This window comes from Schistocerca cancellata, chromosome 2 (genome assembly GCF_023864275.1).
Source record: "Schistocerca cancellata isolate TAMUIC-IGC-003103 chromosome 2, iqSchCanc2.1, whole genome shotgun sequence".
In the NCBI taxonomy this organism is placed as follows: Eukaryota; Metazoa; Arthropoda; class Insecta; order Orthoptera; family Acrididae; genus Schistocerca; species Schistocerca cancellata.
Genome location: NC_064627.1, coordinates 1127082777 through 1127109651, shown reverse-complemented (window position 1 = coordinate 1127109651; position 26875 = coordinate 1127082777).

Below are 26875 nucleotides of genomic sequence, written 5' to 3'. Positions count from 1 at the left end.
TTGTATATGTCACGGCATTGTCTTCAGTGACGATGGCGACTTTGTGTGTCTGAGGTGCATTATAACGACGTTCGTGTTAAAAAAAAAAAAATGGTTCAAATGGCTCTGAGCACTATGGGACTTAACATCTATGGTCATCAGTCCTCTAGAACTTAGAACTACTTAAACCTAACTAACCTAAGGACAGCACACAACACCCAGCCATCACGAGGCAGAGAAAATCTCTGACCCCGCCGGGAATCGAACCCGGGAACCCGGGCATGGGAAGCGAAACGCTACCGCACGACCACGAGATGCGGGCCGTTCGTGTTCTCCATGTGTCGTTTGTCTGCTTGAATCATAACTTTAAAGTCATCAGAAATCATTCGGTCTAGTTCTGTTTTGAAGGAAAAAATCACATGATTGTATTCGTGCGAGATCCTCTGTACATATCGGACTAATTCTCTTCTCAATCCATTGATATTTGGGCATCGTTGATCAGTTTCTGTTTCTTCATTTCCGATGAAATATACTTGCAGAAATGTATGGTATTCATTGGGTAGTGGTAGTAATGATCCAGTGCTATGATAGATTTATCCTTGGGTGAAAAACATAATCGATTTCATCTCTGTTAGTGTTGATCAAAGTGACATCGAAAGAAGTCATTTGGAGGAAGGCGTTATACGCTTTTATATTTTGAAGAAAGTGTTTTGATTCTGGAGTTTCCTCGGTCATGTAATGTAAGAATTCCTGCGGAGTGGTGGCAATCGAATTATTCCATTTATGCAACAGAATCATTGAGATTCCTTACTGAATTCTACAAAATTGTCACAGTTATCAATTTTTCGATTACTACGTGTATGTGTTTGTTATATTCTTTCGTCGGTCGTAGTGGAATCCTTTATTTGCTGGGTTGCAATGTTTACTTGTTCTCGTCCGCGCTTCTCGTAGGGTCATATTTTCATGGCTGGCTGGAGTTTACTGTCTTTTACTATAAGATTTTGTCGCAATGATTGATTCTTCAATGCGTTCATTTGATTTTCTTCTATTTCTCTGTTTCTCACGGTGCTCATTGCCGTTCGCTGGACACTTAAACGGGTTTCTTGCTCTTCGTATGTTTCGTTCCTTCACTGTTCTTTTTGTTTTCGCCGTTTTTGTTCAAAACTGGCGAGATCTCATTTTATACGTTTTGGCATAGTCTGAAATATAAATAATAATCATCTCCTTATTGACAAATACACTAAGTACACTTTAAACACTTTTCATACTTCATTTTCGATTTATATTCAGTCATTGTATCACTTGGACTACTCATGCTTCAGTGTTTGTTTTTATTCACTCACTGCACTACTCTTCCTGTCCTTCCCTTCGCCAATGATAAGAAACTGAAGTTCAAACCCAAGATGTTGAGTGTTTATGGAAAAAGTTCAAGGCAACCGTTAAATGCGTTTTAGACAGGTACGTGCCGAGCAAAACTGTGAGGGACGGGAAAAACCCACCGTGGTACAACAACAAAGTTAGGAAACTACTGCGAAAGCAAAGAGAGCTTCACTCCAAGTTTAAACGCAGCCAAAACCTCTCAGACAAACAGAAGCTAAACGATGTCAAAGTTAGCGTAAGGAGGGCTATGCGTGAAGCGTTCAGTGAATTCGAAAGTAAAATACTAGGTACCGACTTGACAGAAAATCCTAGGAAGTTCTGGTCTTACGTTAAATCAGTAAGTGGCTCGAAACATCATGTCCAGACACTCTGGGATGATGATGGCATTGAAACAGAGGATGACAAGCGTAAAGCTGAAATACTAAACACCTTTTTCCAAAGCTGTTTCACAGAGGAAGACCGCACTGCAGTTCCTTCTCTAAATCCTCGCACCAACGAAAAAATGGCTGACATTGAAATAAGTGTCCAAGGAATAGAAAAGCAACTGGAATCACTCAACAGAGGAAAGTCCACTGGACCTGACGGGATACCAATTCGATTCTACACAGAGTACGCGAAAGAACTTGCCCCCCTTCTAACAGCCGTGTACCGCAAGTCTCTAGAGGAACAGAAGGTTCCAAATGATTGGAAAAGAGCACAGGTAGTCCCAGTCTTCAAGAAGGGTCGTCGAGCAGATGCGCAAAACTATAGACCTATCTCTCTGACGTCGATCTGTTGTAGAATTTTAGAACATGTCTTTTGCTCGAGTATCATGTCGTTTTTGGAAACTCAGAATCTACTATGTAGGAATCAACATGGATTCCGGAAACAACGATCGTGTGAAACCCAACTCGCATTATTTGTTCATGAAACCCAGAAAATATTAGATACAGGCTCCCAGGTAGATGCCATTTTCCTTGACTTCCGGAAGGCGTTCGATACAGTTCCGCACTGTCGTCTGATAAACAAAGTAAGAGCCTACGGAATATCAGACCAGCTGTGTGGCTGGATTGAAGAGTTTTTAGCAAACAGAACACAGCATGTTGTTCTCAATGGAGAGACATCTACAGACGTTAAAGTAACCTCTGGCGTGCCACAGGGGAGTGTTATGGGACCATTGATTTTCACAATATATATAAATGACCTAGTAGATAGCGTCGGAAGTTCCATGCGGCTTTTCGCGGATGATGCTGTAGTATACAGAGAAGTTGCAGCATTAGAAAATTGTAGCGAAATGCAGGAAGATCTGCAGCGGATAGGCACTTGGTGCAGGGAGTGGCAACTGACCCTTAACATAGACAAATGTAATGTATTGCGAATACATAGAAAGAAGGATCCTTTATTGTATGATTATATGATAGCGGAACAAACACTGGTAGCAGTTACTTCTGTAAAATATCTGGGAGTATGCGTGCGGAACGATTTGAAGTGGAATGATCATATAAAATTAATTGTTGGTAAGGCGGGTACCAGGTTGAGATTCATTGGGAGAGTCCTTAGAAAATGTAGTCCATCAACAAAGGAGGTGGCTTACAAAACACTCGTTCGACCTATACTTGAGTATTGCTCATCAGTGTGGGATCCATACCAGATCGGGTTGACGGAGGAGATAGAGAAGATCCAAAGAAGAGCGGCGCGTTTCGTCACAGGGTTATTTGGTAACCGTGATAGCGTTACGGAGATGTTTAACAAACTCAAGTGGCAGACTCTGCAAGAGAGGCGCTCTGCATCGCGGTGTAGCTTGCTCGCCAGGTTTCGAGAGGGTGCGTTTCTGGATGAGGTATCGAATATATTGCTTCCCCCTACTTATACCTCCCGAGGAGATCACGAATGTAAAATTAGAGAGATTAGAGCGCGCACAGAGGCTTTCAGACAGTCGTTCTTCCCGCGAACCATACGCGACTGGAACAGGAAAGGGAGATAATGACAGTGGCACGTAAAGTGCCCTCCGCCACACACCGTTGGGTGGCTTGCGGAGTATAAATGTAGATGTAGATGTAGACGGGCCTTGCTTTGTATACCCCACCAACGGCAAATTCCAGAACATACCAGAAAGGCTTCGAATGATCTACAAGATTCCAGATCGTTTCAAAATGTTCCACAGTGACCTGGGATGTTCCAGGATATTCCCGAATCTCTCAGACTATTTCTGAACATTGTAGAACATCCCGGATCAGTGTGGAACCTTCTGGAACATTCTGGAATGTTGTGGGATGCTCTCCAACACTCTCGAACGTTCTGGAATGTTTAAGAAATTTCTAGAGGGCGAAACTTTACAGTTCTTATACATTCAAAAGCACTCTCTTCACGCGAAAACGGGAACCTTCTTCTTGGAACGGGTATGGAGGGGTACCTCACCATGTAGCTCCCTTGAGCGTACCGGGATTTGTTTATGAGATTTAGCGGCATGCACATTGTACACTTACTTTTATAATACACTGATGGCCATTAAAATTGCTACACCACGAAAATGACGTGCTACAGACGCAAAATTTATCCGACAGGTAGAAAAAGAAAATGATTTGCTTTTCAGAGCACGCACACAAGATTGGGGCAGGTGGCAACACCTACAACGTGCTGACATGAGGAAAGTTTCCAATCGAATTCTCATAGGCAGACAGCAGTTGACCGGCGTTGTCTGCTGAAACATTGTTGTGGTGCCTCGTGTAAGGAGGAGAAATGCGTACTATCACGTTTCCGACTTTGAGAAAGGTCGGATTGTAGCCTATCGCCGGCCGGACGGGCCGTGCGGTTCTAGGCACTACAATCAGGAATCGCGCGACCGATACGGTCGTACGTTCGAATCCTGCCTCGGGCATGAATGTGTGTTATGTCCTTAGGTTAGTTAGGTTTAAGTAGTTCTAAGTTCTAGGGGACTGATGATCCCAGAAGTTAAGTCCCATAGTACTCAGAGCCATTTTTTTTATTTTTAAATATTTATTTATTTTTTAGCCTATCGCGATTGCGGTTTATCGTATCGCGACATTGCTGCTCGCGTTGGTCGAGATCCAATGACTGTTAGCAGAATATGGAACCGGTGGGTTCAGGAGGGTAATACTGAACGTCGCGAAGGATCCCAACGGCCTCGTATCACTAGCAGTCGAGATGACAGGCATCTTATCCGCATGGCTGTAACGGATCGTGCAGCCACGTCTCGATCCCTGAGTCAACAGGTGGGGACGTTTACAAGACAACAACCATCTGCACGAACAGTTCGACGACGTTTACAGCAGCATGGACTATCAGCTATGAGACCATGGCTGTGGTTACTCTTGACGCTGCATCACAGACAGGAGCACCTGCGATTGTGTACTCAACGACGAACCTGGGTGCACGAATGGCAAAACGTCATTTTTTCGGATGAATCCAGGTTCTGTTTACAGCATCATGATGCTCGCACCCGTGTTTGGCGACATCGCGGTGAACGTACATTGGAAGCGTGTATTCGTCATCGCCATACTGGCGTATCAGCCGGCGTGATGGTATGGGGTGCCATTGATAACACGTCTCGGTCACCTCTTGTTCGCATTGTCGGCACTTTGAACAGTGGACGTTACATTTCAGATGTGTTACGACCCGTGGTTCTAACCTTATTCGATCCCTGCGAAACCCTACATTTTAGCAGGATAATGAACGACCGCATGTTGCAGGTCCTGTACGGGCCTTTCTGGATACATAAAATGTTCGACTGCTGCCCTGGCCAGCACATTCTCCAGATCTCTCACCAATGGAAAACGTCTGGTCAATGGTGGCCGAGCAACTGGCTCGTCACACTACGCCAGTCACTACTCTCGATAAACTGTGGTATCGTGTTGAAGCTGCATGGGCAGCTGTACCTGTACACGCCATCCAAGCTCTGTTTGACTCAATGGCCAGGCGTATCAAGGCCGTTATCACGGCCAGAGGTGATTGTTCTGGGTACTGATTTCTCAGGATCTATGCACCCAAATTGCGTGAAAATGTAATCACATGTCAGTTCTAGTATAATATATTTGATCAATGAATACCCGTTTATCATCTGCATTTCTTCTTGGTATAGCAATTTTAATGGCCAGTAGTGTACCTTCGACAGTACCATACTCAACTCTCTCGACATGTTTACAGCCCACAGAATTCCCGCATTGGACGGATCATTGTACTAAAATATTCAGCAATACTGAAGCAATCATCAGTACAGTGCCATGGTAATAGAAATTTCGTATTGAGATCTTAATCATTTTCCTCGTTTGTATAACCTATGTTTAGCAATAGCTGATAACTATCTGCCCACCCAAACTCCCAACCCACAGAGCTTTGAGCAATCTTTGTGTACCAGCCACCACCCACCATGCGTTGGAGCGAACGGAGAAGATAATATAGCAAGGGTAAAATAACAGATATTATACAAACGATAGCATTACGGTAGTTTGATCACAGGTTCAGTAGTTCAGTAGCAGCCTAGGATTTCGAGTACAAAATCTTGCTAAGGGGAAGAGTATTGTCACAAGAAACGCAGTCCAGACATAGCAGCCATCTGGTTGGCCTGCAGGCATGTTACCTACAAAATCCTGCTGCGGAATGCCTAAATTCTCGTGGCGAAGCACCTTGAAACGTACGAAGACTGCTGTGGGGGGTGGGCTGGATTACCACATGCTGTGGCAAAACGCTGCGCTTGTGTTGTCACTTTCGTTGCTCTGGCCTGCGACGTGCAGGGCCCTGGCAACAACATAGCTGGGTAGAACGACTATAAATACCTGCTGCTTGGCACTTAGCAGCATTTGTACTGGTACTACAACTGGTCACAGGACTCTACTCTCGACGCCAGCCAACGATCGAGTGTGGTGCGAAGCAGGCAACTTCGACTATTAGAGTCATCAGCTAGCCAATAGCCTACAAACGACTGCCAGACCTGATAGTTCCAAGCCTCAAGTGGGTGCCACCAAGGAAAATACTCTCTCCGAGGTGTCATCGTCCAGCAGGCAACTCCAACGGTCCTGGGTTCGACATCTGTCGTCTGCACTCCTGGCCTGTTGGTGTTCGGCCACTGTGCGGTGAGTCCGCTGACCACCAGGGCGCCTACCCTACTTAAGCACGGCCGCCACGCCAGTCACGGTCCTCCGCAGAGGCTTCCAAGCTTCCTTACCTACACACTCACTTCTGTGAGTCGAGGGCATTTGGTGAGGTACCAACCACTGTCTAAATGAACACAAACGGCATCAATATGCTGTCATTAACGTCTGTATGTAAATTGTGCAGAATAAAGAATGTTATCACTAATTGAGTTCTCCTGACGTCGCAATCGCCGTGATACTACACTACTGGCCATTAAAATTGCTACACCAAGAAGAAATGGAGATGATAAACTGGTATTAATTAGACAAATATATTATACTAGAACTGACATGTTATTATATTTTCACGCAATTTGGGTGCATAGAACTTGAGAAATCATTTCCCAGAACAACCACCTCTGGCCGTAATAACGCCCTTGAGACGCCTGGGCATTGGATGGCGTGTAGAGGTACAGCTGCACATGCAGCTTCAACACGATACCACAGTTCATCGAGAGTAGTTACTGGCATATTTTGACGAGCCAGTTGGTCGGACACCATTGACCAGACGTTTTCAGTTGGTGAGAGATCTGGAAAATGTGCTGGCCAGGGCAGCATTCGAACATTTTCTGTATCCAGAAAGGCCCGTACAGGACTTGCAACACGCGGTCGTGCATTATCCTTCTGAAATGTAGGGTTTCGCAGGGATAGATTGAAGGGTAGAGCCACGGGTCGTAACACATCTTAAATGTAACGTCCATTGTTCAGAATGCCGTCAGTCCTAACAAGAGATGACCGAGACGTGTAACCAATGGCATCCCATACCATCACGCCGGGTGATACGCCAGTATTTTTTAACATCGAGTATACATTTAAGTGTCAGGAAGTCGTTTATGAAAGTATTTGTATGGAGTGTAGCCATGTATGGAAGTGAAACATGGACGATAAATACTTTAGAGAAGAAGAGAATAGAAGCTTTTGAAATGTGGTGCTACAGAAGAATGCTAAAGATTACATGGGTAGATCACATAACTAATGAGGAGGTATTGAATAGGATTGGGGAGAAGAGGAGCTTGTGGCACAACTTGACATGGAGAAGGGACCGGTTGGTAGGACATGTTCTGAGGCATCAAGGGATCACAAATTTAGCATTGGAGGGCAGCGTGGAGGGTGAAAATCGTAGAGGGCCACCAAGAGATGAATACACTAAACAGATTCAGAAGGATGTAGGTTGCAGTAGGTACTGGGAGATGAAGAAGCTTGCACAGGATAGAGTAGCATGGAGAGTTGCATCAAACCAGTCTCAGGACTGAAGACCACAACAACAACAACAACACCTCTCATCCTGGAGAACGCAGCGGCCGATGGCCTCCGCTTAACGACGGGAGTAGCGGCGTCTACTTACACTTATCGGTGCTAAAAGGCAATTAACGCTGCGTGAAATAACCACAGAAATCAATGTTCGACGTTCGACGATCGTTTTCGTTAGGACAGTGTGGCTATACTTCTCCTTATGCGCTATGGCAGCAGACGACCGATGCGAGTGCCTTTACTGACAGGACGACATCGCCTGCTGCGCCTCTCCTAGATTCGAGACCATATCGGCTGGACCCTAGACTATTGGAAATCCGTGTCCTGGTCAGATGATTCCCGATTTCAGTTGGTAAGATTTGATGGTAGGGTTCGAGTGTGATACATCTGGTACCGCGCGCCGCGGAATTTGAATGCGCGCCAGACGTTATGGACGTTGATGACCCATAGAGGTCGCTGCACCGTAAGCTGTGGCGGCGCGCGCCTCCTGGCCCTCTTTTAGTGTGGGGGCGCCGCCGTGGAACACGTGGTCCCAGCGGCCAATAGCGGTGACCCCGAGAGCGTACTTTAAGCGCCGGCCACTCGCTCATCCAGACATCTCCAGCGGTAATCCGGAAGGATACCGCCCTTCGATTGTGCCATTCCAGCACTAATCGAAGCGTTAGGGTTCAGGTTCCAGCCAGCCAGCCAGGCAGCCAGCCGTGCAGCAGCGGTCCAGCCGAGCAGCAGCAGCAGCAGCGGACCCGGCCAGCAGCAGCGGTGCTGGCCAGCGGCAGCGGTCCCGGCCAGCAGCAGCGGTCCAGGTAGCAGCAGCGGTCCAGCCAGCCAGCCCTGCAGCAGCAGCAGCAGCAGCAGCAGCAGCGGTGCCGGCCAGCGGCAGCGGTGCCGGCCAGCGGCAGCGGCGCCGGCCAGCGGCAGCGGTCCAGCTAGCAGCAGCGGTCCAGCCAGCCAGCCCTGCAGCGACAGCAGCAGCAGCAGCAGCAGCAGCAGCAGCGGTCCCGGCCAGCGGCAGCGGTCCCGGCTAGCAGCAGCGGTCCAGCCAGCCAGCCCTGCAGCGGCAGCAGCAGCAGCGGCCCCGGCCAGCGGCAGCGGTGCCGGCCAGCGGCAGCGGTCCAGCCAGCCAGCCAGCCAGCCCTGCAGCAGCAGCAGCAGCAGCAGCGGCCCCGGCCAGCGGCAGCGGTCCCGGCTAGCAGCAGCGGTCCAGCCAGCCAGCCCTGCAGCGGCAGCAGCAGCAGCGGCCCCGGCCAGCGGCAGCGGTGCCGGCCAGCGGCAGCGGTGCCGGCCAGCGGCAGCGGTGCCGGCCAGTGGCAGCGGTGCCGGCCAGCGGCAGCGGTGCCGGCCAGCGGCAGCGGCGCCGGCCGGCGGCAGCGGTCCCGGCCGGCGGCAGCGGCGCCGGCCGGCGGCAGCGGCGCCGGCCGGCGGCAGCGGCGCCGGCTGGCGGCAGCGGTCCCGGCCGGCGGCAGCGGCGCCAGCCGGCGGCAGCGGTCCCGGCCGGCGGCAGCGGTCCCGGCCGGCGGCAGAGGTCCCGGCCGGCGGCAGAGGTCCCGGCCGGCGGCAGCGGTCCAGCCAGCCAGCCCTGCAGCGGCAGCAGCAGCAGCGGACCCGGCCAGCGGCAGCGGTCCCGGCTAGCGGCAGCGGTCCAGCCAGCCAGCCCTGCAGTGGCAGCAGCAGCAGCGGACCCGGCCAGCGGCAGCGGTCCAGCCAGCCAGCCAGCCAGCCAGCCCTGCAGCAGCAGCAGCAGCAGCAGCAGGAGCGGCGCCGGTCGGCGGCAGCGGTCCCGGCCGGCGGCAGCGGCGCCGGCCGGCGGCAGCGGTCCCGGCCGGCGGCAGCGGTCCCGGCCGGCGGCAGAGGTCCCGGCCGGCGGCAGCGGTCCAGCCAGCCAGCCCTGCAGCGGCAGCAGCAGCAGCGAACCCGGCCAGCGGCAGCGGTCCCGGCTAGCGGCAGCGGTCCAGCCAGCCAGCCCTGCAGCGGCAGCAGCAGCAGCGGACCCGGCCAGCGGCAGCGGTCCAGCCAGCCAGCCAGCCAGCCAGCCCTGCAGCAGCAGCAGCAGCAGCAGCAGGAGCGGCGCCGGCCGGCGGCAGCGGCGCCGGCCGGCGGCAGCGGCGCCGGCCGGCGGCAGCGGCGCCTGCCAGCAGCAGCGGCGCCGGCCAGCAGCAGCGGTCCAGCTAGCAGCAGCGGTCCAGCCAGCAAGCCCTGCAGCAGCAGCAGCAGCGGCCCCGGCCCCGGCCCCGTCCGCGGCAGCAGCTGCGGCGTTCCTGCCAGCCGTCGCCAGTGCCAGCAGCGTGGGACTCTGGTCTTCGTCCGTCTTCGTCCGTCCCCTGTTTTTGCCTCTCCTTTTCGTCCTGTGCTTTTTTCGTTCTTCCCTGTCGTCATGTCAGCCCCCACCACCACCACCACTGCCACTACTACCACCACTGCCATTGTCTACACTTCGCCCTCCACCGCCACCACCACCATAACATGGTGTGCCCAGGCACCCCCACCCTCTTTCCATCCATCCTCTTCTCACTCTCCCTTCGCCCTCGCTCTTTGTCGCCCCCTCTCCAGCTTCTTCCTCCCGCTCCTTTCCATCTGATCCTTTCCCCCCGCTCCCCCAAGCCTGTCACTGCAGCTCCAGCTAGGGTGGTGGCCCGTCAGGCCACTACCCATGCCCAGCTCTCCCCATCGCCTTCGCCATCACCGCCACCACCATCGCCGTCGCCTTCACCGTTTCCGTCACCATCTCCGGCGCCGACTGCTGCGTCCACACCGGGACCTGCCACTTCCCGCCACTTCCCGATAGCTCCCGTCCCTCATGTCACCACCCACCCTTCTGCCGCCGTTAAACGCCCTAGTGGCACCACCACGTCCTCCACTCCCAAAAAGGCCCCGCCCCGTCCTCCTTCACCCCCCAGGATGCCATGGATGTCTCCCTGCCTGGCCCTGCTCCCTCCACCTCCTCCTCCTCCACCTCCTCCCCTCTTTATACAAATACCTCCTCTCCCATCCCGATCCTTCCCTTCTCGAGGTCCGGAACCTCTCCCTCCTTCTCCGCCAACACTTCCCTGGTGCCCCCATCTCACTCCTCACTCCCAGACAGGATTCAGTTCTCATCTCTTCTCCCAGCCCACCCTCCATACTGACATCCTCTCCCGCCTCCCCATCAGCCGGTTTGGCCCCAACGCTTCCCTCACCCCTGCTCCTTCTCCATCTCCTACCCGCCAACCCCAACCCCACATAACCCGCCGACCCTCACTGTTGGCTTAGTCCGATGATCACGGAGGAGGAGGTGTTGGCGGAGCTCAAGGCGCATCCCTCGCTAGAAGTGCAGGCGGTCCGCCGCATTTTCAACTTGGCAGGCCCCACCCGCCTTATGCGGGTTTTCTCCGAGGACGCCCCCTCCATAGACCATCTCCTGAAGGAGGGTGCCCTCCTTTTCAACCAGCACTATAAGGTCGACCCCTCCTGTTCCCCTCCTCAATCCCTGTGCTGCCAGAGTTGTCTGCGCTATAATGCGCAGCCAACAGCCGAGTGCCGTGAGGCCCCCACCTGCCCGCATTGTAGGCAAGTGCACTTCCTCCGGCAGTGCACTAACCTTCAATCCCCTCCCTCCTGCAATACCTGCAATCTCCCCCATCACACCTACTCCAAAAAGTGTAAAGCCCGACCCCCTGTGACCACTCTTGAACTCACCATCCCTATCCATCCTCTGGACGCCCCCACACCTCGTGGCAATTCCCTTCGTCCCCCCCCCCCCCCACCGCTTAGGACATCATCAGGTTCCTCACCATTGTCCTGCAAAACGTTCACCCTTTCCAGCGCCCTCACACCCTCCAACAGGTCTCCCTCGCCGCCTGTTCCTTCTTCCACCTAAAACTGTATGCCACCTACTCCCACAACCAGGCCCATTTCACCTTCTCCCATCTCGATACCATCGACTAAATCCCTGTCATGGCGTGACAGCACCGTATCCTGTTCAACAACATCAGTTCCCTTCCCGCCAACAAGAACCTCTTCATGCACTCCTTTGCCACCCACTGCATGGATGCCTTCCTTCTCAATGAAACCTTCCTCCAACCCCACCACACCGTCCCCTTTTTGCCCTACCTTCTCCACAGCTCCGATAATCCCCTTCCGAATGCGCGTGGCAGAGTTGCCATTGGCCACCACCGCCAGATCCCGGTTCGGCTCCAACCTCTCCTTCCCAACCCCACCGAACACCTTGAAACGTCCCCTTTGAAAAATTTCTTGTATTACTGTGCTGATAAACCTCTTACATTATTTGCTTTTTAAACAGCTGAGCAAAACTGAACGTACTCAAACATTCACTAAAGTGACACACAATATTTTTAGCGCAACGCAATCTGACTTTCAAAATCCCTACAAAAGAATGGCCCTGACTAACATTAACCTATACCTTTCAAAAATCACTTACCTCACAAAAATCTTCGTTACTCAAGGTACAGCAATACAGCGAGCGCCACTACTGCCAGCTTAATAAAAGATTCAAATTACGGAAGGCACTAACTACTAATAGGCATTGTTAGCAAATGAAAGATTTTAATGGAGAACAAACAATGTATTTACCTCAATAGTGTTCAAAAGTTATAATGTATATAGCAGTTAATGATATCCAGTATTGCAAATTTCAAAACTCCACCATCTCTCTCCTCACATCCACCACTGCTGGCGGCTCACCTCCAACTGCGCAACGCTATGCGCTTTTAACATCCAGCTGCCCAACACTACAATGGCAGACAACAATGCAAACTAGCCACAGACTGCACACAGCACAGCCAGTGAGTTTCATACAGAGCGCTACGTGGCATTACCAATAAGTAAACCTAAACAGCCTACTTACAACCTGATCCTTAGTCTCTTCTTCCCCGGCCTTACTGTCACCTGTGCCACCCTCTATGTCCGCCCTAATGCCCCTATTCCCTTCGATTTCCTCTCCCACATTGATCGTACCTTCTCCTCCTATGTGATCGCCACCGACCTCAACATTCATTTTCGCTCTGCCACCCAGTTACAGCGGTGGCATCGGTTTCTCTCCACCCTCCAAGGCGACCTTGTCCCCATTCCCCAGCACATCCGCCCTGGATCTAACTCCACTCCCTATGTCATCCTCTCCTCCCCCAACCTCCTTGGCCTCATAGCGGTGGATGTCCTGCACCCCATTGGAAGCGACCATCTCCCTGTCCTCCTCACCATTTCAGACGGTCGTCGCCCCCGCCCTGACCCTCGTAAAGACCCTCCCCCGAAGTACGTCCATGACTATTCCTGTTCTGACTGTAATACCTACTGGGATACCCTCTCCACCCGGGTCGAAGGCCACCCCTTCACCTACCACCACCCTAACGATGTTACCCATGCCGCCTCCTTTCTCCAGCGGACCTTGTCTGAGGCCGTGGAGGCCCATGTCCCTACTGTCGCCATCCCCCCCCCCCCCACCGTCCTGCCTTACCCCCACAGGCCATCCTCCTCCTCCTTGAATCCCACCGTTTCTACTGTGCCTTCCTCCACACGCATGACCTGGACACACTACGGCGCCACCGGCAACTCCAGCGACACATCCGAAACTTGCTTGCATCTAAGAAACGCCGGGAATGGCGACAGACATGCGCGCTTTAAATGATGCCCTACCTATAAACTCATCCAAGTACTGGGCAGCCTTCCGTCGCCTTACCGGAACTAAACCCTCCCCTTACTATCCTCTTCTCCATGATGATCACCTCTTTCCTGACACCCTTAGTAAGGTCAATCATTCTGCCTCCTACCTTTCCGATGTCTTCTCCATCCCTGACGATCCCCAGTTCGATTACTCCCTCTTCCCGGATGTCCGCGATCGAACTGATATCTCTGTCCCTCCTCTCGCACCTGGTTTCCAGTACTTCGACAACATTGCACACACATAACTCAATGTCCCTATCACTACACAAAATCTCATTGCTACACTCCGCACGAAACGCAACACCGCTCCTGGTCATGATCGTGTCACCTACTGCCACCTTCGTGAAGCCCTGTCTCTTTCCTCTCCACCCTGTCCAGGCTCTACAATGTAGTCCTGTCCACTGGCTACTACCCCGACCTGTGGAAAACCTCCCATATTCTGATGTTCCTTAAACCCTGTAAACCGCCGTCTGCCATCTCCTATCGTCCCATGAGCCTTACCTTGGTCTTCAGCAAGGTCCTGCAATCCATCCTCACCCGACGCATCCACCAGCATCTCCGCCAGCACCGCCTCCTTCCCGTTACCGAGTGTGGCTTTCGACCATCCTACTCTTCTGATGACCTTCTCCATCTCACTCATCTCCTTTCCCAACAGCTAAATTCCCGTTGCTCCACAATCTTCCTCTCCCTGGACTTCGAATGTGCCTGTGACCAAGTCTGGCATTCTGGTCTCCTCTTCAAGCTCCAAACCTTCGCCCTTCCCATTAACTACGTCCGTCTGATCGGCTCCTTTCTTTCCCACCGTCCTTCCTTCGTCACCATCCATAAAACGGATTCCTACACCTTTTTCCCCTCCACCGGTGTGCCCCAAGGCTCCGTCCTCTCCCCCCTTCTGCACCTTTTGTATACAGCGGACATACCGCCGCCGTCACACCCCCCGACCACCTTCTCCAGTTTGACGATGTCACCGCCTACCTTGCCCTCGCCCCCACCCTGCAGCATTCCCAGCACCTTCTCCAATCCCATCTTGACCAGTTCACCGCTTGGTGCAACCAGTGCTTGCTCAAGGTCAATCCCTCCAAAACCCAGGCGATCATTGTAGGCAAAACCACCCCTTCCTTCCGCCTCCTTGATTTCTATCTCACCATCTATGGCCGTCCTATCGCCCTCACCCCCACTCTTAAGTACCTTGGCGTCACCCTCGACCGTCGCCTGTCCTGGACCCCCCATCTCCGGACAATCCAAGCCAAGGCACGCTCCCAACTCTGTCTCCTCAAGCTCCTTTCTGGCCATACGTGGGGACTGGACCCCTCCACCATACTCCACATCTATAAATTCCTCATCCGCCCTATCCTCTGTTACGCCCATCCTGCCTGGATCTCCGCCCCCCCCCCCTACCTTTTACCAATCCCTTCAGATCCTTGAACGCCATCCTCTCTGCCTCGGTTATCGCATCCGTCTCCCCTCCCCCACACCTGTACGACCCCATTCCGTTTCCCCACCTCCTCCTTTTCCTTGAACGGATACGGATCCTGTACACCTCCCAAAAAACTCGATCATCCTCACCCGCCTGTCTCCCCCATCCTCTCCCACCCCCGCCTGCTGCTGCACCTGTATTCCCATGTCCCACCCGGTCTCCATCTCTCCACCCTCCTTACCCTCTCCCAAGGTGGCTTCCGCCAGCTCCCTCTTCCTGAAGATGCCCTTCTCCCCTCCATCTACCCCTCCTATCAACTTTGATCCTCCCACCCTCCTCCTGCGTTTGCTCCTCTGGGCACCCTCCCTCCTCCATTTCTCCCCACTCCTCCCCTGGGCTTCCCCTCTCCTGTCCCTCTCCTACTCCCCCATCTCCTCAGCCATTGGCATCTTTGTTCTCCCCTCTCTCCCCCCCCCCCGTCACCCTTCTTCCCCACTTGGCACGTCCCCGGACTCGCACATGCTACATGGACATTCGGGCGCCGGAGATCATCGCCATTAGTGTCTCGTGTGTGTCGTCGTGTCGTGTTTAGTGTTCAGTGTTCACTGTCACACTCCATCGTTCACCAGTACCATCGAAATCTTCAGTGTTTGTGCTTCGTGTCAACAGTTTGTAGTGTGGATTGTCATCGAGTGTGAACGACTTCATGTTTTTTATGTTCATGTGTCTACTGTTTTTTGCTCCGCCGTTTTGTTCCAACCCATGTGTCTTCTCTGTTTTATTATTGTACTATTTTTGGCTGAATAGCGGCGTATTGTGCTGCTGCCAGCCTACCTGTTATATGGGTATTAAAATCACAATAAAGAAAAAAAAAGCTCATCCAGTCAGTCTTATCTCGCTTACGTCGGTTTACACCTCGCTTGCGCTAGACTGCTTTCTTCCTGGTTCGTGTACGAGTTTGTTTCTGTGGTGTCACCACCAGACTAGGTGGTAGCCTTTAAATCGGCCGCGGTCTGTTAGTATACTTCGGACCCGCGTGTCGCCACTATCAGTGATTGCAGACCGAGCGCCACCACACGGCAGGTCTAGTCCAGACTCCGCAGCACTCGCCCAGTTGTACAGCTGACTTTGCTAGCGATGGTTCACTGTCTACATACGTTCTCATTTACAGAGACGACAGTTTAGCATAGCCTTCAGCTACGTCATTTGCTACGACGTAGCAAGGCGTCATATTCAGTTACTGTATTCTGAACAGATAATATTGTGAATCATGTACCGTCAAGAGCGACGTTCATCATTAATGGATTAAAGTTAAGTATCAAACTAATTACGTCCGCTTTCTGAATTCTAATTCCTTGTCAAGTTCCAGACCTCTCGTCAGTAGAGTCCTTCCCTCCTCACGCCAGCCGGCGTGCATTTCGGCCTCCCCTCGTAACGTGGTGTTGGCTCTTCTGCCAACACAACAGTTTCCTTGTGACTCCGTTGTTCGGTCTTGTCGTATTCGTTCTGTCCTACGTTGGTCGTGTCCGTCCTTTTCCGTGAGTTGTTGTTCGTGGGCCTCTCCGCGGTTCCCGCCGCGTCTTTCGTTATTGCTACCCCGCGACCGTCCTGGTCGCAGTTACAACAATACAGACCCCACGAAGCCATCAACCCAAGTTGTCAACGGGGCACTGTGCAAGTTGGTTGTGGCTCTTTAATGGTGTAGGCGGTGTTTACATGGAATGAACTGAGTCCTCTCGTTCAACTGAACCGATCATCCACTGCAGACGGTTAGGTTCGGCTACCTGGAGACCATTTGTAGCCGTTAATGCACTTCCCAAGCAACTATGGAAATTTTATGGATGACAATGTCCCACGCCACCAGTCCACAGTTGTTCGCGATTTGTTCGAAGAACATTCTGGATAGTTTGAGCGAATGCTCTGGCCACCCAGATCGCCCGACATCAATCCAATCGCACATTTAACGGACGTAATCGAGACCCCAGTGCGTGCAAAAATCCTGCGCTGGCAATACTTTCGCAATTATGGAGGGCTGTGGAGGCAGTACGGTTCAATATTTCCGTAGGGGACTTCCAACGACTTGTTGAGTCCACGTCACATCGAGCTGCTGCACTAGAACGTGCAAAAGGAGGTCCGACAAGATGTTAGAAGATACTCCAATACTTTTGTCCCGTCGGTCTACAGCAGCCCCGTAGAAGTTCTTGACTGGGCCTCCTTCCGTGAACAACTATCTCCTCACGTGTTGCTATCCTCGATGTTCCGAACTGCAGTTTAGTCTCTTGTCTTGTACTAGCAGGTGAAAGATCCTCTGTCGACATTGGGATTGAGTCGGCTTGTTCCTGTTACTTTTAATGTTTGTGCTGCTTTCTCTACGTTTGGTGTCCTGTAACAGGCATTTCTGAGTGAATCACCTCATTGTTAAGAGCTGTTGTCCTAACCGGCGCTAGGTGGCACCCTATGACAGATCCCACCATGTGACAGACAGGCAGCTACTAACGCGTGGAGAAGGGAGCAATACAAACCAGAACTTAGCGAGTAATGCAAAACATTTTACTGCACTTTCGATGCCAACAAAAACGCAAAAAACTCTTTCTTTCCTGAACACCGAAAAAGAATAGAGAAATATCAGCGAAAGTCTTGTCACTAGGTATTGCTAGAATGATTGGTCAGACATTTTCGTGTCGTGTGTAAGCAACACAGAAAAACTTAAACTGTTTACCCTTAGGCGCTCCTTTCTCCTCACCGAATTTCCCTATAAAGAGTTTTAAAAAATGTGGTTCCAACACGAATTTAAGACGCTTCCGAACTGCCCACGCCGCGATTGATTAGTCGAGCGGTCTTACGCGCTGTCATGGACTGTGCGGCTGGTCCCGGAGGAGGTTCGAGTCCTCCCTCGGGCATGGGTGTGTGTGTTTGTCTTTAGGATAATTTACGTTAAATTGAGTGTATGCTTAGGGACTGATGACCTTAGCAGTTAAGTCCCACAAGATTTAACACAAATTTGGACTACCCACAAATCAAACGTTTTCTTGACATGTGGGATAATCGGGTCTACTGCCGGATGTTTGTGTCGCTCTGGCACAGTATTTCAGCCACGTAACTCGTTGCCTTCTTCTGGTGCTACCTGAGTCTCAGTCTCAGGTAGCAACTGAAGAAGGCAACGAGTTACGTGGCTGAAATACTGTGCCAGAGCGACAAAAACATCCGGCAGTAGACCCTATTATTCCACAAGTCAAGATCTCGCCGGGATTAGATTAGATTAGATTAGATTTACTTTCATTCCAATTGATCCGTAGTGAGGAGGTCCTCCAGGATGTGGAACATGTCAGAGAAACAACAAAACATGACAAATATTTACAACTAAAACAAATAAGCTAATGTACCATTCCACAGGTCCCAAGTGGAATGATCCTCATTTTTTAATGAGCACGAAGAGTCATTTTACAAATACTAATGCACTGAATTTAAAATATAAACATGTAATACAACTACTGTAATACTTATTTACAATGAACACATTACCGCACTGAAATGGTGCAGAAGTTAGATTATACTTACACACACACACACAACACACACACACACACACACACACACACACAAATTTTCAGTGAACACATTACTGCACTGAAATTGTGCAGAAGTTATGTTGTACTTATATACAAATCAGTTGGTTTTACTAAGAAATTCATCAATGGAGTAGAAGGAGTTGGCCACCAATAAATCCTTTAGGCTTCTCTTAAACTGAATTTCATTGGTTGTTAAGCTTTTTATGGCTGCTGGCAAGTTATTGAAAATGTGTGTTCCTGAATAATGCACACCTTTTTGTACAAGACTAAGTGACTTTAAATCCTTGTGAAGATTATTCTTATTTCTAGTATTGATTCCATGAATTGAGCTGTTGGTTTGAAAAAGTGATATATTTTTAATGACAAATTTCATTAAGGAATAAATATACTGGGAAGCTGTAGTTAGTATCCCTAGTTCCCTAAACAGGCTTCTGCAGGATGTTCTTGAGTTCACACCACATATAATTCTTACTGCACGTTTTTGTGCCCGGAAAACTTTAGCTTGGCTTGATGAATTACCCCAAAAAATAATCCCATATGACATTATGGAATGAAAGTAAGCATAGTATGCCAGCTTTTTCATTTTTATATCCCTATGTCTGACAAAATTCGCATTGCAAACAGAGAGTTGTTAAGACGCTTCAGCAGTTCTGTGGTGTGCTCCTCCCAGTTGAATTTATTATCAAGCTGTAATCCCAAGAATTTAACACTGTCCACTTATTCTATCTTCTTGTCATCGTATGTTAGACATATACTCTTGGGACACCCCTTACAAGTTCTGAACTGCATGTAGTGTGTTTTTTCAAAGTTTAGTGACAAAGAATTGGCTAGGAACCAGTGACTAATGTCCACAAATATTTTATTGGCTGATCTTTCTAAGACTACACTTGATTTGCTATTTATTGCAATGTTTGTATCATCAGCAAACAAAACAAACTTGGCATCTGGTAATGTTACTGATGAAAGGTCATTGATATACACAAGAAAAAGTAAGGGCCCCAAAATGGAACCTTGTGGGACCCCACATGTAATTAGTTCCCAGTTGGATGATGCCTGATAGCTTGATACATGTCTCTTTCCTAATAACACCCTTTGTTTCCTGCCAGAGATATAAGATTTGAACCATTTTGCAGCATTTCCTGTTACACTATAATATTCTAGTTTACTTAAAAGAATATTGTGATTTACACAGTCAAATGCCTTTGACAGATCACAAAATATACCAGTTGCCTGCAATTTTTTGTCTAATGCATTAAGCACATTTTCACTGTAAGTGTAGATAGCCTTCTGAATATCAGAACCTTTTAGAAATCCAAACTGTGACTTTGACAGTATGTTATTTGAGATAAGATGGTTATAAAGACGACTGTACATTACTTTTTCGAAAATTTTTGAGAATGCTGGCAACAGTGAAATTGGACGGAAATTTGATGCTATTTCTTTATCTCCCTTCTTAAACAGCGGCTTAACTTCAGCATATTTCAGCCATTCAGGAAATATTCCACTGATAAACGACTGGTTACACAGATAGCTTAATATGTTACTTAGCTCAGAATCACATTCTTTAATTAACTTTGTTGATATTTCATCATATCCACTAGATGTTTTTGATTTTAAAGATTTTATGATGGACATTATTTGTGTTGGGGTAGTGAGGGTCAAATTCATATTATGGAAGTTACTTGAAATGTCTGGTCTAAGGTAATCCATAGCAGTATCTACCGAACCTGACAACCCCATCTTTTCAGTAACAGTTATAAAATGTTTGTTAAAAAGTTCTGCAACACTATACACATCTGTCACCAATGTATCATTTACTCTTAATGCTATTTGTTCCTCTTCATGTCTGGTTCTACCAGTCTCCTCCTTCACTATATCCCATATTGTCTTTATTTTGTTATCTGATATGACTATCTTTTCCTTGTAATATATTTGCTTTGACATCCATATTACAGTCTTTAATATTTTACAGTATTTCTTATAATGTGCTATAGCATCAACATTGGAAATGTTTCGGATTGACAGATACAGTTTTCTTTTTGTTTTACAAGATACCACTATTCCTCGAGTAATCCATGGCTTCTTTGTAGACTTTGCTCTAACCTTGGTAAGTTTTGGGGGAAAGCAGTGTTCGAATAAGGTAAGCACTTTATTAGCAAAAATGTTATATTTTTCATTCATGCCATGAGCACTGTAAACATCAGTCCAGTGAATGTCTCTGAGGAGTGTCCTAAAATAATCAATTTTTGGCTTACTGATTACCCTCTTGAGCTCAGATTTAACAGATTTTATATCCTGTTCAGTATTAACATTTAACAGAAGGAACTGCATGTCATGGTCTGAGAGGCCATTGACTATTGGTTTTGTAATATAATTTTGTTCATTGGACTTTTCTATAAAGATATTATCAATGGCTGTTTGTGAGCAAGTGGCTATCCTAGTGGGGAACTTTACTGTGGGAATTAAGTTGAATGATAGTGTTACTAACTGAAATAAGTTCTTATTGGGAGAGTCTTTAAGGAAATCTACATTGAAATCACCAGCAACCACTATTTCTTTGTTTTTGGTTGTTAAATGGGCCAGTACAGCTTCAAGGTGGTTTACAAACAGATTAAAGTTACCTGCAGGTGCTCGATATACACTTAATATTATGAAAGATTTTTTGTGAAAATCTAATTCTGTTGCACATGCTTCCATATGCTGTTCTAGACAAAATTTATGAATGTCTATGTTCTTAAATTTATGACAGTTCCTGATGAATGTGGCAACTCCTCCTTTCTCCATTTCTGATCTACAAAAGTGAGATGCTAACCTAAACCCTGTAACACTTAAAAGTTCTATACCAGTGGTCACATGATGTTCAGAGAGGCAGATTATGTCAGCTGGGTTTGAAGACTCTAATTCATCTATGCAGATAGTTAATTCATTAATTTTATTTCTCAGTCCTCGAATATTTTGATGCAATAAAGATAGCTGACATTTCACATTGACTGAGTTAAAATTGGGTGGAGTTAAAATATCTGCTGACAGTTGAAAATTCTTAACCAATGGCTGTTTATGCTGATGTAATAAGCTGGAATTATTTTTGATTTCTTTCTCAAACTGAAGGTTTGTCTCAGTTCTAACCTCTCTTAAAATTTGCTTTCTTTCTGTCCTCCCTACCCTAAAAAAGGGTCTTTTCTGAATCCTATAACCACTGGTATTTTACCACTCATGACAGTGCCTCCCCCCTTTAACTTTCCTGCTATTTCCCCAGCCAATTTACCCTTCCCCTTCCTGTTGAGGTGAAGGCCATGCCTAGTATAATCCCACCTACTGAGAGAATCAACATGAACCACACCAATGTGTGACCCCGCACCCGACATGAGCAGCCGTTCCAGCTCCAAATTAACTCTCTTGACAGAAGAGTTCAAATGAGGTCGGTCACGGCGCCCAAGAACAGACACAAACTCAACACTAGTATGCTTCGATGCTGATGCAATCTTCGCCAGGTCACACTCTATACTGTACCCAGGATCTCTGTCAATACTGTTACCTGCCCCACCCACTATAACCACGGTGTCTTCCTTAGTGAAATCTTTGCAAAGTGATCCTAAATCCTCTGTCACCTGCTCCAGACCAGCACTAGGTTTAAAAAAATTGGTGACCTGGTATTCTGATCCTAGTTCATCCTGCAAAAGTTGGCCGACACCTCTTCCATGGGAACTACCTAACAACAACACTTTCTTTCTCTTTACTGATTTCCCTACATTCTTACTTTTCAATTTGCTGCTGAAAGTTTGTTGTGCCCTGTCTACACCTGCAACTGCTTGAGGGAAAGCCTGAAGAGTTACAAAACGTTTTCTTGTTTTATGTGTTAATAATGCGTCCCGAATGTAGGATTATACCGTCCTATTACGCTTTAAATGACACATTAAATTGAAACACAAAACGTAACAGAAGCTCTTTACGTAGACGATACCTGCGTCAGTATTTGCACTCCTTCATTCGTTATCGAAATGTAAGTCAAAGAATTCTTTACAACGTGAAAAATAAAAGAGAAGACGAAATTTTCTTATGAATCGAGAAGTTATCGTACAGCTTCATAAATCTGAAAAATTTGAAAACGCATTTAGCGTTAATGCAGGCGAAGTCTAGGACAAGACGCTGAAACCAGTTCATACTAAAATTATTTCCACTTTGAAACATTTTGCTCGAAAACTTAGGTTCGAAACAGCAAGGAATTGGGAATAAGTAAATATGTAGTAATATGTAAGAAAAAAAATATTGCCATAAACATGGTTCACTGCGCAAACAGAAGAGAGTATGTAGGATATCATATGGTCTAAAGTACACGCTTTTTTTAAAAAAAATATAGCAAGATATTCGTTTACATGGTCAGTTTCATAGGCAACCTTAAAGTTAAGGTGCCAAGTGCAACTAGCCAGAGTAAGAGGGAGGAAAGAAACTGTGTAGCCCGATGCAAATATGGCTGTCCACTGGCGCAAACTGCTCTGTATAAAGAGGAAAGATATCTGTGAGAATATCTTTCTTCCTGCGTATTTCTGCTTTTATCACGGTCCGCCGCTTTTGCATCGATATTTGACGCTAAATGTAGTCCGTAAATAACGTCAATATTGGTATTTCGAAGATTGGTGCCGCTCGATACACTGTATAAACTGTGAGTGCTTTAATGTCCGGTGTGATTGCAACTACTTTGATGGAACACCAAAGGGATAGACAATTTGTCTCTGGTTATTGAATTATTTACTCGTTACAGCAGACACAAATAAAATACGTTCTCGCAAACGAGCGTAAAACGATTCAGGCGCATTAATCACTTCGCTGGTGCAAAATAAAATAAAGCTAAATACGAACGGAGTTGCACGGTCCCCCGCGATGCGTATCGTCCCTACTGGTACACCTAAACTTTTTTAATATTTCCGTCCTTATTCCAGTTATATACTTAACGATGGAACTGAAGCGCGCAGCATATATGTTTTTATAATTTGTGATTCGAGATTTGAAAATTCGTGAACCCCCATTAAAAATTCGTATTTTACTCAAATAAAGCCTAGAAGTGTGTTCAGTACTACACGTATCTAAAGACATTCACCAACTCTTTTGCAAGCTTGTGAAGCACTACAAGTCCACGTTTTTTATCAGTAGTATGTCAGCCTTGATACTTACAGTATCTCGATTCGGCAAACAAAAGTCTATATGTCGTTGTTTCTGTAATACAAAATTAGATATGATGGTATACTGGCTGTAATTGCGAAGATTTGTAGGTTGAGTGGATTAATTACGTGATGAATCGTTCTTACTGGAAATATTCATGCTGGAACTCAAGTTACGCAGCTTCGCGCCATATACGTTCTTATTGGCATGCTAGTTTAAAAGGTGCTTAGGATAGGATACTCGGAAAGAGGTTTCAAGATTAGAAGTAAGCCAGGACTGTTCTGTTGATAAAAGCATTTCCCTTACCGTGAAAAACTAGTATCTCGGCCAGTCTCATGCGCACAGTTTAAATATTTTGCCGAATACATTGTTTTTGTGAAATTTGTGTGTTATTATAGAGAAGAGGGACTAAAGCTCACTTCTCTCCTACCTTCTAAACTATACAGAACATCTCCTGGTTATCAAACGGTATTAGGCAGACGTTCCGTGATTGAGTCCCCTTTGAGTGTAAAGTTTGAAACTGCCAGTAAGTTTCAAATTAGCATACACTCCATTGCACAGTGAGAACTCCTGCTGGAAACAATACGCTGCGATATCCTTTTTTCAGCACTACTAGCCCAGCTATTTATCCAGTAGTATGTGAAATTTGATAGACATCGGAGACTTGTTAGCGTCAATAAAGTTGTGAGGGCGGGTCGCAAGTCGATCTTGGGTAGCTTAGTCGGAAGAGCATTTGCTCGTGAAAGTCGAAAGTTTTCGGTTGCAGTGCCGGTTCAGCACACAGTTTCAATATGCCACGACGAGTAAAACCTCAACGTACTATTAGCGTAGCTCAATTTACGGCGTGGGTGGAGTGTGATCTACAGCCACCTTGTCCAAGCGGTACTCATCAAAATGGCTCGTCAGGCAGCGGAATTTGTTCGCAGTACTACTTTTCGATGTCTACATCGTAACACATCTGAAAATGCATTGGGCCTTATCCTATGGGCAGCTGTTTATTTAAATGGCTGAGGCACGTTATATCACTGAACTCTATAGTGTTAAATGAATTAAATTTATTGAGCTATGATGTTTCGAAAAGATGTTTCTCATAGGAAGCAGTCGCCCTTTCCTCAACGAAAACTTATTTAGCACTTTTGAACCGTTCATGAAATGTTGTACATCATTGTTGATGTTAACATTAAAACTTTAACTTTCACGTTCTGTCTTTAGCGTCAGAAGTTGTAACCTCCCCCTCACTTATCGACCTTAATGACAGTGAAAAATTAAACCGCGTGTACCTAATGGAAATTTCGGTAAAATCAATCGTCACCGAAGTTAGTTTGTCGGTAGAGAGGGAGGAAAGGGATACATCTAAATCAAAGGAAAAATGCAAATGAAACTGGTAGAAATTAATTTTGAAAAGGGGTAAAGTTAATCAAGAAGGTAAATGTGCGACCCTGACGTTAACAATTAACTAGCGGTAATTAGATATTTGAGATTTGGGGGAAATTACTGTCGTCAGTCCTAAGGACAATTACTATAGCAACTGAAAAAGAAAGGTTATTACACATATAATTATCACTAGAAGCGTGGCCACTGAAGGTTGACACGTGTAGTGTGAAAACTGAAAGTTTGTCAGAAGTAATAAATTTCACTACACTCTGACTTAATTTAGCAAAAGAATTAATAAAACCGGAAAATCGAAAGTTAATTTAATGACTGAAGTTAATAGTGAGCTTTCTTTCTGAAGCACATCGAAATTCAGTAAAATACGGTTAGTCTTGGCCTACCTCAACAATCATTTCAAAAGCTACTTGAATCTACGCAATTTAGAAATAAGAGATTTAACTTTGAACTTAGGTTAAATGATTCTGAACAATTAACAATAGTAAAATTTAGTACGTACCAAGCTGAGCTGCAGTCACAGGTAAGCTAAAATATGGTAACAAAACTCGCACTCTTAATTCGTGCTTGTGTAATCTAAATATTGTAGCCAGCTATGAATACTTTAACTGAACTTTGAAATTAAAGCAGTGAAATGCTATAATATTACTTTAATGCTGGCGTTTGAATTTCAACGGCACTCGGGTTCATTCCGGAAAAGGAAGGGACCCTGCTTGGTAATGCAATTGAGACAATGAGCAACAAATGTTCATGCTAAGTTGCTGTAATTATAGTTACGAAAATGGGACAGTTTGAAAAGCTGAGGTCTGCCATACAGTTCTAAAACTTTACGTGCTTCCAGTCTTCCTTGTTGGTTGATTGAAGGTTTGAAGCCGTCGATCGAGGAGGTGGCGACAGTCACTCATTGTCGGCCGTCGCTGTTGCAGAAGCTGGATGTTGGCGCGCCTTCTTCTCGACACGGTCACCAGGCGAAACGGGCTCTTGATGTGCGACAGCTAATGCTTCCCGTCCGCGACACCATGTCAGAAACTATCATCGCAAGTCGAGCGCAATTACATGCTGCCAAACCCCAAAAGCGCGGCAACTCGTGGGAGCGTCACACAACACACCTGCTCCACTGCACCACCCCAGCCAGACCCCTCTCTGCCCGCGCTCCACGCGGCAGAGTTAACACTACCAAAGATCCTACACACTTTGATTCTTCACACGACCTATCGATGTAATCGTTCGATAGCAGTTTTACCTAGGCGAGACCCAGCGTAAAAATACAAATAATATTTACGAAACAAACTAATTATACATCGACATAAATGCATATATATATATATATATACAAATAGTAAAACAATTACAATATATAAAGAGACAGAAATGTCATATCTTCAGGCGACAAAACAAGGAAAAAAATTATAGTACAATAGATGGAAATAGGAGGATATGCATTTCCGGCGTTACAAAGTCTTAATATGATGGTGAGGCTAGGAAATCTGAAAAGAGAAATAAGACTTCTCTATCTTGATGCCGTGTCGCTGGGGTTCTGAGGAGTGGGTTTGGGCTGGGGGGCTGTATTGGCGTGGAATTATTTTATAAAAGCGTTTATCTGCGACATAAGTAGTGTCACACTAACGTGGTCACATGAATGGAACGTTAGGCCATTAACAATAAATAAGCAGTATTCTAATATTTAAGTAAAAGTGCGCATAGCACCCAAATTAGATGAAACATTCCTAATCAGTACAACACATATACATCAAGAACAACGAAACAGAAAGTGCAATATTCACACTCTCCGCCCATAACACATTAAAATCGGGCTGTCATATAAACGTGGTCTTCCTGAACTACACAGGACAGCCACTACCAAGTTATTACTGTTCATACACAAGTGCTACCAAGGCTACCTAATCTACGGACAACAACAGCAGCATAAAATTCAGAAAACTTATTGCTATGTA